This window comes from Bombyx mori, chromosome 15, assembly GCF_030269925.1.
Source record: "Bombyx mori chromosome 15, ASM3026992v2".
Classification (NCBI taxonomy): domain Eukaryota; kingdom Metazoa; phylum Arthropoda; class Insecta; order Lepidoptera; family Bombycidae; genus Bombyx; species Bombyx mori.
Window position 1 is genome coordinate 7,415,593 of NC_085121.1, and position 15,843 is coordinate 7,431,435.

The 15,843-nt window shown below is 32.4% G+C and overlaps 4 long non-coding RNA genes across 6 annotated transcripts; 2 read left to right on the plus strand and 2 right to left on the minus strand.

Annotated features, from left to right (window-relative positions):
• Positions 1 to 1,214: 1,214 nt before the first annotated feature.
• Positions 1,215 to 3,849, plus strand: LOC105842547 (uncharacterized). 2 transcript variants are annotated; one of them, XR_005245550.2, is made up of 5 exons: positions 1,228 to 2,457; positions 2,538 to 2,714; positions 3,091 to 3,198; positions 3,282 to 3,416; positions 3,580 to 3,849. It is a non-coding gene; the product is annotated as an uncharacterized LOC105842547 (long non-coding RNA). The 2 variants fall into 2 exon arrangements; XR_005245549.2 differs by having other exon boundaries at positions 1,215 to 2,457; positions 2,538 to 3,198.
• Positions 3,060 to 5,459, minus strand: LOC134200186 (uncharacterized). Its single transcript, XR_009974998.1, has 2 exons — positions 5,319 to 5,459; positions 3,060 to 5,113 (listed from the first exon to the last, which is right to left on the minus strand). It is a non-coding gene; the product is annotated as an uncharacterized LOC134200186 (long non-coding RNA).
• A 484-nt stretch (positions 5,460 to 5,943) lies between these two features.
• LOC119629579 (uncharacterized) lies at positions 5,944 to 7,853 on the plus strand. 2 transcript variants are annotated; one of them, XR_005245548.2, is made up of 5 exons: positions 5,944 to 6,461; positions 6,542 to 6,718; positions 7,095 to 7,202; positions 7,286 to 7,420; positions 7,584 to 7,853. It is a non-coding gene; the product is annotated as an uncharacterized LOC119629579 (long non-coding RNA). The 2 variants fall into 2 exon arrangements; XR_005245547.2 differs by having other exon boundaries at positions 6,542 to 7,202.
• Positions 7,064 to 9,950, minus strand: LOC134200187 (uncharacterized). Its single transcript, XR_009974999.1, has 2 exons — positions 9,323 to 9,950; positions 7,064 to 9,117 (listed from the first exon to the last, which is right to left on the minus strand). It is a non-coding gene; the product is annotated as an uncharacterized LOC134200187 (long non-coding RNA).
• Positions 9,951 to 15,843: the final 5,893 nt, after the last annotated feature.

A 15,843-nucleotide genomic window follows, 5' to 3' on the forward strand; every position in this document is an offset into this window, starting at 1 on the left:
CTCTACACACATTGATATAGTCTGTGGTAGAGTCAGAAAACCCGCCAAAATTAAAACATGTAAAATTGCACTTCTAATGTTTTAATTGGAAATGTTGTAATCGTGGATTTTTTATTCAGGTTAGTAATAATTTGCACAATAATTATGTTGATTAACTAAACATCGAGAGTGCATGGTCGAGCCTCAAAACTGAAATTGTATAGTTACTATATATATGTGTGTGTGTGTGTGTGTGTGTGTTTTTGTTTGTTGGCGGGTGTGGTGTGTGTGTATATCTCTGACTTCTGAAAAACTAAGAACGTGTATGTAGATATATACAACCTAAAATCTAGTTCATATTCATTCCTAATTGAGGAATGAATATCAATGAAGTTGTAACACAATATGAATCATGCAACAATATAACAATACAAAATAGAGTCATTAAACGAGTCTAATCGTAAAGAAAATCAAAGGAAATAGTCTATAACATAACAATATAAGACGCGCGTTTGTAATGAAATGGTCGGCTCGTTGTAATGTAAATTGAGTTATAAAAGAATAAAACTATATCCGATCTTGATAAGACTTAGTGAGTATTACTATAATATAACCCTTCAGAACTCGCCGCCTTTCTTGAGCACTGGCAATGGAGTCACTATTGAACAAAAATATGAATGTTTTTTTTTTTTAAAATTTCATTGCCTTTTATTACGTCGGCATGGTCGGTCTATAAAGCCAATCTAATATATAAAATTCTCGTGTCACAGTTTTCGTTGCCATACTCCTCCGAAACGGCTTGACCGATTTTGATGAAATTTTTTGTGCTTATCCGGTATCTATGAGAATCGGCCAACATCTATTTTTCATCCCCCTAAATGTTAGGGGTAGCCCACCCCTAAATTTTTTTTTTTAATTTTTAGACAAAATTTTTAATTTCTATTTTTTTATGATACAACATACAAAAATACATACAACCCTAAATTTTCACCCCTCTACGATCAACCCTTATTTTTTATTTGCTAATTAAAAACTTTAAATTTTTTTGGGAGAATGTTGTTTTTATTTTGTCATAACGTAGAATAAAAAAAATCATATTACTCTGAAATTTTCACCCCTCTACGATCAACCCCTATTTTTTATTTGTTAATTATTATAAACTTAATTTTTTTTGGCAAATTTTTTATTTTGTTTTGTCATGACTTAAAATAAAAAAAATCATATTATTATTAATCTCAATTTTCACTCTTATACGATCAACCCCTATTTTTCCATCCCGATTAATATTTTTTTTATTCTATGCACTGATCCGCAATAAGGTTGCAAGATGGCAATCAAATATTATAATTGTAGTACGATAAATTCTTATTCAGAGTTTATAATTTCAAGTTCCTTTAATTTATGTTTTTTAAATTGAATTTGATCTCCCGCCCTCGCCGGTCGACTACTGATCAACTATCAATCGATCAGCTATCCCCGCCAGGTGTCGCCAGGATGAAGACGAAGCCGGTCTCCTGTCTTACTTACTCACTATACATCATAGATTATACACTTAATATATTTGAGAGCTATACAATACTATACATTTTTCAGCTGTTTTTTTGGTTTTATTTGTGTATAAATAGTATGTTCAGTAGGTCTGAGAATCGGCTACTATCTATTTTTCATACCCCTAAGTGAAAAGGGTTGTCCACCCCAAACATTTATTTTTTATTTTAATTTTTTGGATATATTTTTTTTGTTTATAATGAGGTATTATGTTTTTTTTTTCTACAGTAGAATTTCCCTAGAAATCTTATTTAAGGCAACACAACGTTTGCCGGGTCAGCTAGTACTATATATAAAACTTCATTTAAAGCCAATAAGTGTTTGCGAAAGACTTCCACGATGACAGAATAACATCCGTGTTATAAAAACCAAACCCGAATTAAGTGTTAAGTGATGTGATCATGTTTACTGATTTAATATCAGCCTTGCGATTCTCTAAAATTCAAACAAGAACTCGCATCTCACTACGAAATTCTCCATCACTTCGCATTCGCAATAGAATGACCTTGATTTGGCATTCTGTAAACACTAATCTTAATTACCCTGCCTCGAGCGAAGTGAAGTGACAACGAAGTTTGTTTATAATATACTAGGGATAGCCGTATACGCGCAAATGTAAATCGAAGCTTACCGGTTTCAGTTTTTCGTTGTATTTATAAGCATTCTGTAAGAAAATACTATGAATTTAAGCTTTGGTGTCTAAGCCACATCTAATATATCTAAAAAGAAAATTAAAAGTCATATATTTATGAAATTAATTGTAATTTCTGGATGTACGCTAAGTTCCTTTGCGTGCACTGGCGAATACCAGAATTAAAAAACAAAATTTTGTTTTCAAAACAATCTCAAGCAGTCGGAAGTTTTTATTTTGCTTTTTCTAGAGTTTTTGTTACTTTGTGAGTGAATTTAACGTTAAGTAAAAATTATGAGGTAAGTAAAAGTTAGTTTTGAGGCTATCAATGGTTCATCCATTTGTTTTTTAATCTAAAATTTCAATATATTACCAACAGACTTAACGAGCGTTCTTCTCATCCGACATTGGTGCAAATAGAGGCATTGATAGACGTTTTGGATTAAAAGCTAGCGAAACAAAAGGTTTAATCGTATCTCAACATGTTCAATAAGAGAACAAGGATATTAAAAAAATATAGGAATTAAATTCTCTTGTCAGATATGATCCATTCCCGGTGAGATATTTAGGACATGTTAACATCTATTTATGTATGATAAATCTATCTACTACGTTTTTATTGATATTCTATTTTAACAGGGAATATCGGTAATTTATCTGTATCTCAAATTCACCAACAAAAAAAATATATATTGAATTAAATAAATCAAATCATTAACAATTTAGGCATTGCAAGTTGGATTGATGTTGTTGGAATGTTTTTATTGATGCAGAGGTGACTGTATTTATGGTAAAGGGTGTGCATATTGGTACAGGGGTGGCAGGCAGTTCCAGAGTATTGACTAAACTGACATTATGTAGGTTAAAGGCTGCATACTCCGTTTAAAATAAATGAACAAAATTTAGGCATAACCTATTTTATTATATTTAAGGAACTACAACAGATTGAAAATACTAATCCACATCATCAGAATATTGTAAGGAGAATTTATTGCCAACTCGGAAAATGTATCAGTATTGGAACAATCCCAAACATACAGGTATGTATGTTATACCTAATTATCTTAAATAAATACCTAAACAAAACTTGCATTTTAAAAATTAATATTTATTGGCTTTTTAGCATTGCATCAAGAATCACCTATTTTGCAGTCATCCTCCCCTAACTAAATGCAAGTGACTTCTACTTATTGTGATGCTACTACTAGTAGCTCCAGCCACAGTAGGTCTCATGTTAGTCAAGAGATTGGCTTGTTAGGTAAGTGTTTATTCAGGTCAAAGTACCTATTCATTGAACAACCATATTAGGGACATTGATTTGTGCATAATGCTGTTACTTGTTAATAAAAACCTTTTCTTGTATGTATTCTAGACATTGTATTTTAACTAACCTTGTTTTTAAATAAATTTATTTTTTTCAGCACCTCAATACCTGACCTGCTATTTCACCACTTTTCAATGAAAAGCAGAGTGTACTCAAATTACAACAAATTACACAGTACCAGGATATATAACTTAAACAACCATGGGGGAATAAATAGTCGACAGTCTGCAAGAAGGATGAACTGTTGGTGGAATTAGCATATGCAGCTAGGAATTTTAAACCTGTATTTCCACATATTACTGATGCAAACAAATTTCAAAATTATTGTATATAACTATTGAATAAAACTATTTTTATAAATCATTAATTTATATTTGAAGTTACTTCACACTATAAGTAAGCTAATTAGTAGAATTTAACAAAGTAATTCAACATGACTACCATAATGTAAATGTAATCTCATAATCTGAGATTATGGGAACTGGCAGCTCTGCACAATTGCAAATGTTGTGCAAAACAGCTATTTTTGCTACCTTATCAGGGTGATAAATTGGCACCCTATGGACACCTGAATCTACTCTTTAACAGAACTATTGTTCTTTTCACTGAGTTACGGGCAGTGGAATGAAGGTGGTGCTACAAAGCTTCAGGAGTATCTCTCTCCGTATTAGCATTAGCTAACCATTATTAGCAGGTATTAGCTAGCATAGCATTATCGCCTATTTCTGAAGTAGTAATGCGTTTCGGTTTGAAGGATGGCGCAGCCGTTGTAACTATACTGAGACCTTCGAATTTATATCTCAAGGTTAGTGGCGCATTTACGTTGTAGATGTCTATGGGCTCCAGTAACCACTTAACACCAGGTGGGCTGTGAGCTAACCATTTAGATGCTGAAATGAAAAAAAATTTGGCAAAAGGTGTCATAAGGTTGGAACGTTGAGCATATACAGAACGACCGAAAAGATGTTAAATAATTATAATGGTCATTACTTGCTGTCATTGACTAATCTTTAGTAGATTTTATTTTGTTTTTTTTTATAACTGAATAAAGTTTATTTAATATAAATACTAAATTTCACAATAACTTTAAAGCAATATACACAATTCAATTTAACTGAAATGAATACAATCTGAATACATAGTTCATAATACACATTTCGTTTATGGATTACATATCATCAGAATTTCGAAAAATATTAATGGCTTTACAAATTGTACATTTTCTGGCATGATAGCCTTTGTGACAGTAAAACCATTTTTTATTGGTAGCAGTCTTTTTAAGGCCACCAACGTCCCATCAATACACCCAACAACCAAAGTGATTTTAATTTTTTTACAAAAACTGCAATATTTAGTATTAGATTAATATTGGTACTTTTTTATGAAGAAAAAAAAAATTATTTAGTTTAAACCACCTTCTTCTTTTTTCTTCAGTTTTCCTTCAACTTTTGCCATTCTTGAGCATTCTGCGGGAATCTTAAATATTTATATATAGTTGCTGGGTTGTTCAGAGCCTCCACAACCTCAGATATACACTGGGATATCTGGGACAAATATGTTCTTATATTTTCTTTTATGATTTTTTTGGTAACTTCATTTGCCCAAATAAACAAGGTGCACAATAACTGAAACTAAGAAATAATCATTATACAATACACATAGTTATTAGAGAATCTAATTTGTATTCTTTCAACATATTTTTGGTAGATTAGTTTAGTGGTATTGTTTTACAATAATGGGAGAGTTGGATATAAACAAATGAGCAAACTTTAATAATATGTTTTAAAGTACCTATTTTGTACATAAAGACACAATCTTACGACATGGAATACCTACCTTTAGAAGAGTTGAAAGTCCTTTTCAATGGCTTTTAGTGGTCTTCGTCAAAGGGTGTAATTCACACCCTAACTGGTTCATATGATCCTTCGACAATCTATACACTTTCTTTATACTTTTACATAGTCGTCATCTCAAGTTAAAAGTGATAAATTGTGAATTTCGTAAGCTTGTCGACGCATTTCACGCTGATCCGTAGCGTCAGCCTCTTTCAACAATGTTTTCAATAAAAACATACGCTCCATAAAATATCGATGAAGAATAAAGTTATTTTAAAGTGCAATTTTGTTAATTAATAGTATTTTTTTAATAATTAACAGCGGTTTATAACGTTTTCGTATATTCTCACTCACAACAAACACTTAAAACACTAACTTTTGATTTGACAAATAAAATGATTTTGCGATGCGAAGTTCTTGCCGAAATTCGACGTGATTTACACTACAGAATGCCGTTTCAAACGTCAACTCATACATTTTAGTAAAAAAAACTCACGCTTGCTAGTTCAATTCACCCGCGAGGGGCGCTAGTGTAGATTCGGCACTACAATGAAATTTACAGAATGCCAATTTGAAAACTCACACCAAATTCACGTGCGAGTTTGTTAAACAACGCTTACAGAATCGCACGGCACTGCCTTGCGATTCTCTAAAATTCAAACAAGAACTCGCATCTCACTACGAAATTCTCCATCACTTCGCATTCGCAATAGAATGACCTTGATTTGGCATTCTGTAAACACTAATCTTAATTACCCTGCCTCGAGCGAAGTGAAGTGACAACGAAGTTTGTTTATAATATACTAGGGATAGCCGTATACGCGCAAATGTAAATCGAAGCTTACCGGTTTCAGTTTTTCGTTGTATTTATAAGCATTCTGTAAGAAAATACTATGAATTTAAGCTTTGGTGTCTAAGCCACATCTAATATATCTAAAAAGAAAATTAAAAGTCATATATTTATGAAATTAATTGTAATTTCTGGATGTACGCTAAGTTCCTTTGCGTGCACTGGCGAATACCAGAATTAAAAAACAAAATTTTGTTTTCAAAACAATCTCAAGCAGTCGGAAGTTTTTATTTTGCTTTTTCTAGAGTTTTTGTTACTTTGTGAGTGAATTTAACGTTAAGTAAAAATTATGAGGTAAGTAAAAGTTAGTTTTGAGGCTATCAATGGTTCATCCATTTGTTTTTTAATCTAAAATTTCAATATATTACCAACAGACTTAACGAGCGTTCTTCTCATCCGACATTGGTGCAAATAGAGGCATTGATAGACGTTTTGGATTAAAAGCTAGCGAAACAAAAGGTTTAATCGTATCTCAACATGTTCAATAAGAGAACAAGGATATTAAAAAAATATAGGAATTAAATTCTCTTGTCAGATATGATCCATTCCCGGTGAGATATTTAGGACATGTTAACATCTATTTATGTATGATAAATCTATCTACTACGTTTTTATTGATATTCTATTTTAACAGGGAATATCGGTAATTTATCTGTATCTCAAATTCACCAACAAAAAAAATATATATTGAATTAAATAAATCAAATCATTAACAATTTAGGCATTGCAAGTTGGATTGATGTTGTTGGAATGTTTTTATTGATGCAGAGGTGACTGTATTTATGGTAAAGGGTGTGCATATTGGTACAGGGGTGGCAGGCAGTTCCAGAGTATTGACTAAACTGACATTATGTAGGTTAAAGGCTGCATACTCCGTTTAAAATAAATGAACAAAATTTAGGCATAACCTATTTTATTATATTTAAGGAACTACAACAGATTGAAAATACTAATCCACATCATCAGAATATTGTAAGGAGAATTTATTGCCAACTCGGAAAATGTATCAGTATTGGAACAATCCCAAACATACAGGTATGTATGTTATACCTAATTATCTTAAATAAATACCTAAACAAAACTTGCATTTTAAAAATTAATATTTATTGGCTTTTTAGCATTGCATCAAGAATCACCTATTTTGCAGTCATCCTCCCCTAACTAAATGCAAGTGACTTCTACTTATTGTGATGCTACTACTAGTAGCTCCAGCCACAGTAGGTCTCATGTTAGTCAAGAGATTGGCTTGTTAGGTAAGTGTTTATTCAGGTCAAAGTACCTATTCATTGAACAACCATATTAGGGACATTGATTTGTGCATAATGCTGTTACTTGTTAATAAAAACCTTTTCTTGTATGTATTCTAGACATTGTATTTTAACTAACCTTGTTTTTAAATAAATTTATTTTTTTCAGCACCTCAATACCTGACCTGCTATTTCACCACTTTTCAATGAAAAGCAGAGTGTACTCAAATTACAACAAATTACACAGTACCAGGATATATAACTTAAACAACCATGGGGGAATAAATAGTCGACAGTCTGCAAGAAGGATGAACTGTTGGTGGAATTAGCATATGCAGCTAGGAATTTTAAACCTGTATTTCCACATATTACTGATGCAAACAAATTTCAAAATTATTGTATATAACTATTGAATAAAACTATTTTTATAAATCATTAATTTATATTTGAAGTTACTTCACACTATAAGTAAGCTAATTAGTAGAATTTAACAAAGTAATTCAACATGACTACCATAATGTAAATGTAATCTCATAATCTGAGATTATGGGAACTGGCAGCTCTGCACAATTGCAAATGTTGTGCAAAACAGCTATTTTTGCTACCTTATCAGGGTGATAAATTGGCACCCTATGGACACCTGAATCTACTCTTTAACAGAACTATTGTTCTTTTCACTGAGTTACGGGCAGTGGAATGAAGGTGGTGCTACAAAGCTTCAGGAGTATCTCTCTCCGTATTAGCATTAGCTAACCATTATTAGCAGGTATTAGCTAGCATAGCATTATCGCCTATTTCTGAAGTAGTAATGCGTTTCGGTTTGAAGGATGGCGCAGCCGTTGTAACTATACTGAGACCTTCGAATTTATATCTCAAGGTTAGTGGCGCATTTACGTTGTAGATGTCTATGGGCTCCAGTAACCACTTAACACCAGGTGGGCTGTGAGCTAACCATTTAGATGCTGAAATGAAAAAAAATTTGGCAAAAGGTGTCATAAGGTTGGAACGTTGAGCATATACAGAACGACCGAAAAGATGTTAAATAATTATAATGGTCATTACTTGCTGTCATTGACTAATCTTTAGTAGATTTTATTTTGTTTTTTTTTATAACTGAATAAAGTTTATTTAATATAAATACTAAATTTCACAATAACTTTAAAGCAATATACACAATTCAATTTAACTGAAATGAATACAATCTGAATACATAGTTCATAATACACATTTCGTTTATGGATTACATATCATCAGAATTTCGAAAAATATTAATGGCTTTACAAATTGTACATTTTCTGGCATGATAGCCTTTGTGACAGTAAAACCATTTTTTATTGGTAGCAGTCTTTTTAAGGCCACCAACGTCCCATCAATACACCCAACAACCAAAGTGATTTTAATTTTTTTACAAAAACTGCAATATTTAGTATTAGATTAATATTGGTACTTTTTTATGAAGAAAAAAAAAATTATTTAGTTTAAACCACCTTCTTCTTTTTTCTTCAGTTTTCCTTCAACTTTTGCCATTCTTGAGCATTCTGCGGGAATCTTAAATATTTATATATAGTTGCTGGGTTGTTCAGAGCCTCCACAACCTCAGATATACACTGGGATATCTGGGACAAATATGTTCTTATATTTTCTTTTATGATTTTTTTGGTAACTTCATTTGCCCAAATAAACAAGGTGCACAATAACTGAAACTAAGAAATAATCATTATACAATACACATAGTTATTAGAGAATCTAATTTGTATTCTTTCAACATATTTTTGGTAGATTAGTTTAGTGGTATTGTTTTACAATAATGGGAGAGTTGGATATAAACAAATGAGCAAACTTTAATAATATGTTTTAAAGTACCTATTTTGTACATAAAGACACAATCTTACGACATGGAATACCTACCTTTAGAAGAGTTGAAAGTCCTTTTCAATGGCTTTTAGTGGTCTTCGTCAAAGGGTGTAATTCACACCCTAACTGGTTCATATGATCCTTCGACAATCTATACACTTTCTTTATACTTTTACATAGTCGTCATCTCAAGTTAAAAGTGATAAATTGTGAATTTCGTAAGCTTGTCGACGCATTTCACGCTGATCCGTAGCGTCAGCCTCTTTCAACAATGTTTTCAATAAAAACATACGCTCCATAAAATATCGATGAAGAATAAAGTTATTTTAAAGTGCAATTTTGTTAATTAATAGTATTTTTTTAATAATTAACAGCGGTTTATAACGTTTTCGTATATTCTCACTCACAACAAACACTTAAAACACTAACTTTTGATTTGACAAATAAAATGATTTTGCGATGCGAAGTTCTTGCCGAAATTCGACGTGATTTACACTACAGAATGCCGTTTCAAACGTCAACTCATACATTTTAGTAAAAAAAACTCACGCTTGCTAGTTCAATTCACCCGCGAGGGGCGCTAGTGTAGATTCGGCACTACAATGAAATTTACAGAATGCCAATTTGAAAACTCACACCAAATTCACGTGCGAGTTTGTTAAACAACGCTTACAGAATCGCACGGCAGATTCTAGGCACAGGTAGATACCACTAAGGATATACTTAAATTAAATATATTATTAAAACATCTCAAAGGATAACTAAACTTAATAATCTATATATTAATACGTGAAACAAAAACATTGAACCCCTTTTAACTAATAAAATTGCTCGGACGTAGGAGTATGAAATTTCCCATACTTATAGATAATATAGAGAAGGAGTGCAGAATGCTAATATTTTTACTAAATTATACATTAAAAATAATAATATGTACATTTAATCAATAAATGAAACATTACACACGCTAGTACATATTTGACACAACACATATACATAATATATAATGTACGCTTTGTTTTTTACTGACAAACTTTTGTCAATGTTTAAAGTTTGTGATCAAAGTGAGAATAAATTAATATTGTTTGTCTTTAATATTTTTTGTCTATAGTGTACATAGTCTTAGCAAAATCTGTGATTATAGAAGTATAATAGTCTGATAATAAAACCATAATAACGTTTAAGCTTATAATTTAAATTAATTATAGCCGAATTTCGACTGGGGGACCACGAGTTCAAATAAAAACATGTATATGATATATATGTATGTATGTCACATAAATAATCAAACACAAACCACAGTTTAGTTGACACTCAGCCAATACATAGCGGTTTAAGCCATAAACCATGGTGAACTAACTTCATCGACGTCCAGTAACCCCCCGGCTAGGCAGGTAATCCGCAGAATTTATTGAAACAACACAACCCCCGTTATATCCTGCAGAAACTTTCTAATTTGTTGCGTCGTTGTAGCCAGTGACACAGTACATTGAACTTACGGTACTGAAAATAAATATCAACTTTATTTTTTATTACAACGTATGAATTCAGTTATAGAAAAAAGAAAATATTCGCTATTTAATTTCAAATAGCGTTATTAAGCTGTAACTTAATCAGGTTTCGGTCCGAACAGCCGTATTATGAATGCAAAACTTTTTCCCTAATTAGGTAGACCGCGAGTACATCCGCTCATCTTATCTGATAAAAATATATTTGATACAGCACTATTTTAAACGACCAGCCATGACGAGTGCTTCTTTATTCTAACAATGTCATCAAATTATACTCGTATATAGAAGATAATACGCATACGTACGTTACAGATGTTATGATTATAATTTTTGATTTGTGTGCGTGAACAATCTTACGGCCCACATCAGTGGTTACCGAAGCCTATGGACATCAATAATGTAAATGCGGCCACCAGCCTAGAGAAAACAAGTTTTAAATCTGAGTTATATGGATTCTCACAAAATGCTTTAACACAAATAATAACGTTTACTGGTGGTAGGACCTCTTAGGAGTTCGCGTGGGTAGGTACCACCGCCCTGCCTATTTCTGTCGTGAAGCAGTAATGCGTTTCGGTTTGAAGGATGGGGCAACCGTTGTAACTATACTTGAGACCTTAGAACTCATATCTCAAGGTGGGTGGTGCATTTACGTAGTAGATGTATATGGGCTCCAGTAACCACTTCCAACCAGGTGTGCTGTGAGTTCGTCCACCCATCTAAGCAATAAAAAAAGATGTGTGGTATCGTGGGACACTGGATAGGAACGAAGTTCCATGTTATAAAAATATTAATTTTAAGTTCTATTCGAGGTATAAAGAAAATAATTATTCGGGTGTACATTTTTTATTATGATTTTTTTTATTGATAAAAATAAAAATAATCGCAAGGCTCAACCACTGAGCAGTGCAATGGATCTGCCTCGCCTCGGGGGAACCACCTGCATGATCACGGTATCCCTCTACGCTAAGTAAGTATGATTTAGCAAAAGAAATACGAGAACGTCTATCAACTGTGTAACATCTCGGAATTGTTGAATTTACGTGCAGCGACATAATAATATGTTGATAACAAACTAAATAGGAAAAATCTTACGTTACGGACGCTTTTTTCCGGTTAGGGTACCCCTCCGCATCGTCCATAAGGAACTTCGTTCCAAATAAAACGTTAATTACATTATTATTTTTTTAATAGTTTTCGTAACTAATTATCTATTTTCCAAATTCTATACCGACTGATCAACTCTACACTGCATTGATAGTAAAGTTAATTTTATTTGGCCGCCTCGTTCGTCGCGCGTGACTCCCTCCTCCGTACTCAAGTTTACAATTCAAGTTAGTGTAACTCCTCCCCGTATGAACTTTGAGAGCTTGTTACGTGGTCTGGCCGTGTTCTGTAACTATCGGCTACGTTGATACTTTTCTAAGATAAATCTTGATCTGACTGGTTTCATATTTTTTTGAATACAAATCGAAAAATCAAGTGGTTCCTAAGCTATGTACAGTAAACATACTTCTTTATTTTTCTTCTAATAGTTATATATTTAATAGGTTCATGTAAAGTACGATCTAAAATAAAGCAAACAACATCTCTTCAGTTAAGAAATTAAAAAATGACTTGTAAATTGAAATAATGTCAAAATAAAGTTAAATCAAACCCGCAAAATTATAATTTGCGTACTTACCAGTGGTAGGACCTCTTATGGGTCCGCACGGGTAGGTACCACCGCCCTGCCTATTTCTGCCGTGAAGCAGTAATTCGTTTCGGTTTGAAGGGTGGGGCAGCCGTTGTAACTATACTGAGACCTTAGAACTTACATTTCAAGATGGGTGGCGCATTTACGTTGTAGATGTCTATGGCTCCAGTAACCATTTAACAGCAGGTGGGCTGTGAGCTCATCCACCCATATAAGCAATAAAAAAAAAATATATAAATGGTCTATTAAATAGGACTTTGGTGTTTTATTTTTTATATCAACTAGTAAAGCTCTGGCTTCGTGTAGCATGGCTCAAAAACGAGGTATTGAAAAAAAGAAGAAGAAAAAATAGTTACTGTCTATAGTTTTTTATCGAGTTTTGACAGATCGAGGTCATTGACGCGCACATTCTCATTTGAAACGCAGTGTACAGTGGATTGCAAAAATGCACATATAACACAATAAAAATAAATTTGTACGGATGTATGATTAAGACCATCTGTCGGATATACTACCTATCTAAATTATGATCCTAGTTATCTGTTTACTACTTTCAACGAAATTGTATTGAAAATATCATTGATTTACAGATTTTTTAACTTAATTTTATAGCATCAACTTTGACAAATATCAATCGTAGAAGTTATGTTTCAAAATCATTTTCTATCATGAAAATCATTTTCAGGCATGAAAAATCTCTCTTACTAGGCACCCAATTATGAAAAAGTCCTTGAAATAGAAGATCAAATTGATCACTTTAATACTATAATACTACGTTGTAGATGTATATGATTATACATGTACAACATATATATTTATTTAGATAGTTAGAACAATATTCAATTTTCGATGAATAACAGTGATGTGACAGTTAAATACGCGAGATTATTCCGTAAAAGTAGTTTAAAATTATAGCTACCACTCACGGAAATCAAAAAAATAGTGTATACATATGAACATACATACATACAAGAAAATAGTATGTGTAAATAGCTTATGATTTAAGTGAGAAATATAATTTGTAGGAGTATATAAATAAAATTATTCATTGGACTGAAACGGTAATCAGGTAAAAACGCAACAAGATCTTTTTGATGTGTCGTTACTCAATAAGGCATTTAATTAATTTTATCAAAATAAATATTAATGGATTAGTATTTATTAACTCCATATACTATTTCATTTTTGGTTAACTATGATTCAAGTTTTCGCAGGATTATGCTAATTAAAAATTCATAATATTTGTTTATAAGAATCGACAACTAACAGAATATTTTTGTAAATCTTATTTACAGAGAAGAAAACGGGGTTTTTTATTTATAATTTCCTAATTTTCGAAGTAACTAATATAGTAAATATAAAACCTTTGGATTTAACTGACAATTCGCAATCAGAAATTTTGATAATAATCCGAAAGTAAGTAAAACACACCAAATCTAAGTTAGCTTTGATTACATTATTTTTTCATCTACAAAAACTTACGTAGCCATTTTATCACGTTAACACCTCTCCTATAATTTCCCCCGGCCCTTAAATAAGAAAACGTATATTGTTCAGAATATTTCTTATCGTCCGCTCCCCTGTGAGCAAAAACAGCAACTTTAACTGCCAGAGACCCCGGTCCCGTCCTTCTTAAGTGATTTACAGGCGTTGTGCAAAACGAATCTAATTCAAGTCGATGTTGTACATGATAAAGCTATGCTATGGATTTTGAAATTACACATATTTCTGAGGCTCTAAAATACAGACCTCGTGTCTCAGATTCTGTTTCTGCATTTCACTAAAACAGCTACAAATACTTTTACATTTCGTTTTTCATCATACTATATTATTAGACGGTTATATTTGTTTATATTTGTTTGTTTGTATGTATAAGTAAGTAGGGGAACTGGAAGGAGAGAGCCCTGAAAAGAGCAGTCCGAAGAGACAGACTGGACCAGGCTAAGGCCTACCCTGGGCTGTAATGCCTAAGACGATGATAAGTAAGTAGGTAATGTATTTTAAAAAAAACTGTAATAAATTTTTCAAATAACTTATAATTATTTTAATGAAAAAATCTATTTAAAAATGTCTAACCATACAATAGTATTGCTTTCTAAATGTCAAAGTAATATACTTGTACACACGATACGGTATCAGACAATTTAAATTTTACAATTTCTGATTTCAAGATATGCAAAACGGCATCGCTCTGCATAGCGCGGAGTATGTGTAAGACATCGTCTTAGAATATTATAGCGAGGGAGAAACTCTCCGAACGGGGTTACTAAGACTGCAGGTTGATACTAAATTATACTCCGTCCCTTTCTTTTCAATATAAAAATGAAAAGGTGAGAAGATCGGTTCGAATTCAAAACGCGTAATCGCCCTGCAATATCCTTCTAAATGGGTCAGGAAGGTGAAGTTTATATCGCAATTCAGGATTAAGGAAACCGAAACGCAATAAAAGCGCTGTGGAGATGAGATTACAAAATGGCGGAATGTTTTTACGAGTAGTGTAACTTCTCATTTTATCGAAATAATAATTGTTTTCAATTATTTAAATAGACAATCTTCGCCACACTAACGTCCAGATTATTTGTGTCGGGAAAAATTATGCGATTCGGCTTGAAGGGCCATTTGAGATTTCAGTTTTATGCCTCGTGACGGGTAGAGGCATGTTTCCTTTAATCATTTTCTAATATCTATTGATTTTGGCTTCATAGTTTGGGTCAACTGTGAGAAACCGTTTAGACGATAAAATCAGGTATGAGAGATACCCACATGTTATTACAAACATTGAGTTAAGGTGAAAGCACACCCTAAAATTAATCCTATGTAAACTAACACGTCGCTATACAAATTAAACTCGACTGCCCTTTTCGCGGCCAATAAAGCCGACTAATAAAACCCAATACGGAAAATACACAATGGGGCGGCGAAAAACACATTTTAGCATGATATTAACACTGCAATATTTTTTCGATTAAGCTCAGTTCACAGTGGAAGCTAATTGCTATATTGATATAGCATGGTATTCAAATTGCTGTTTTTAAATAAACATATTATAGATTTATAATTGATATCATTAGCCGGACTACTTTCTATTTCAACAAGGATTAATAAGTACTGCCTTTTTATTAAGATAACTTATTGATGTGTTTAATAGAGTGTAGACTTTTAAAACTGATCATTTAGTTAGAGCACTGTATTTTTACGTACTAGGAGGAACAGTTACAAATGTCCAAACTGCTTTTAGTAGATATTTTCGCAATACACGATAACAATCTGCAATAGACGTGCCTCTTCGATATTTCTGTAATGCTATAATATATTTTTTTCGTTACACAATATACGGAACGCTATTTTACCGCTAAGCAGAGTTTTAAAGC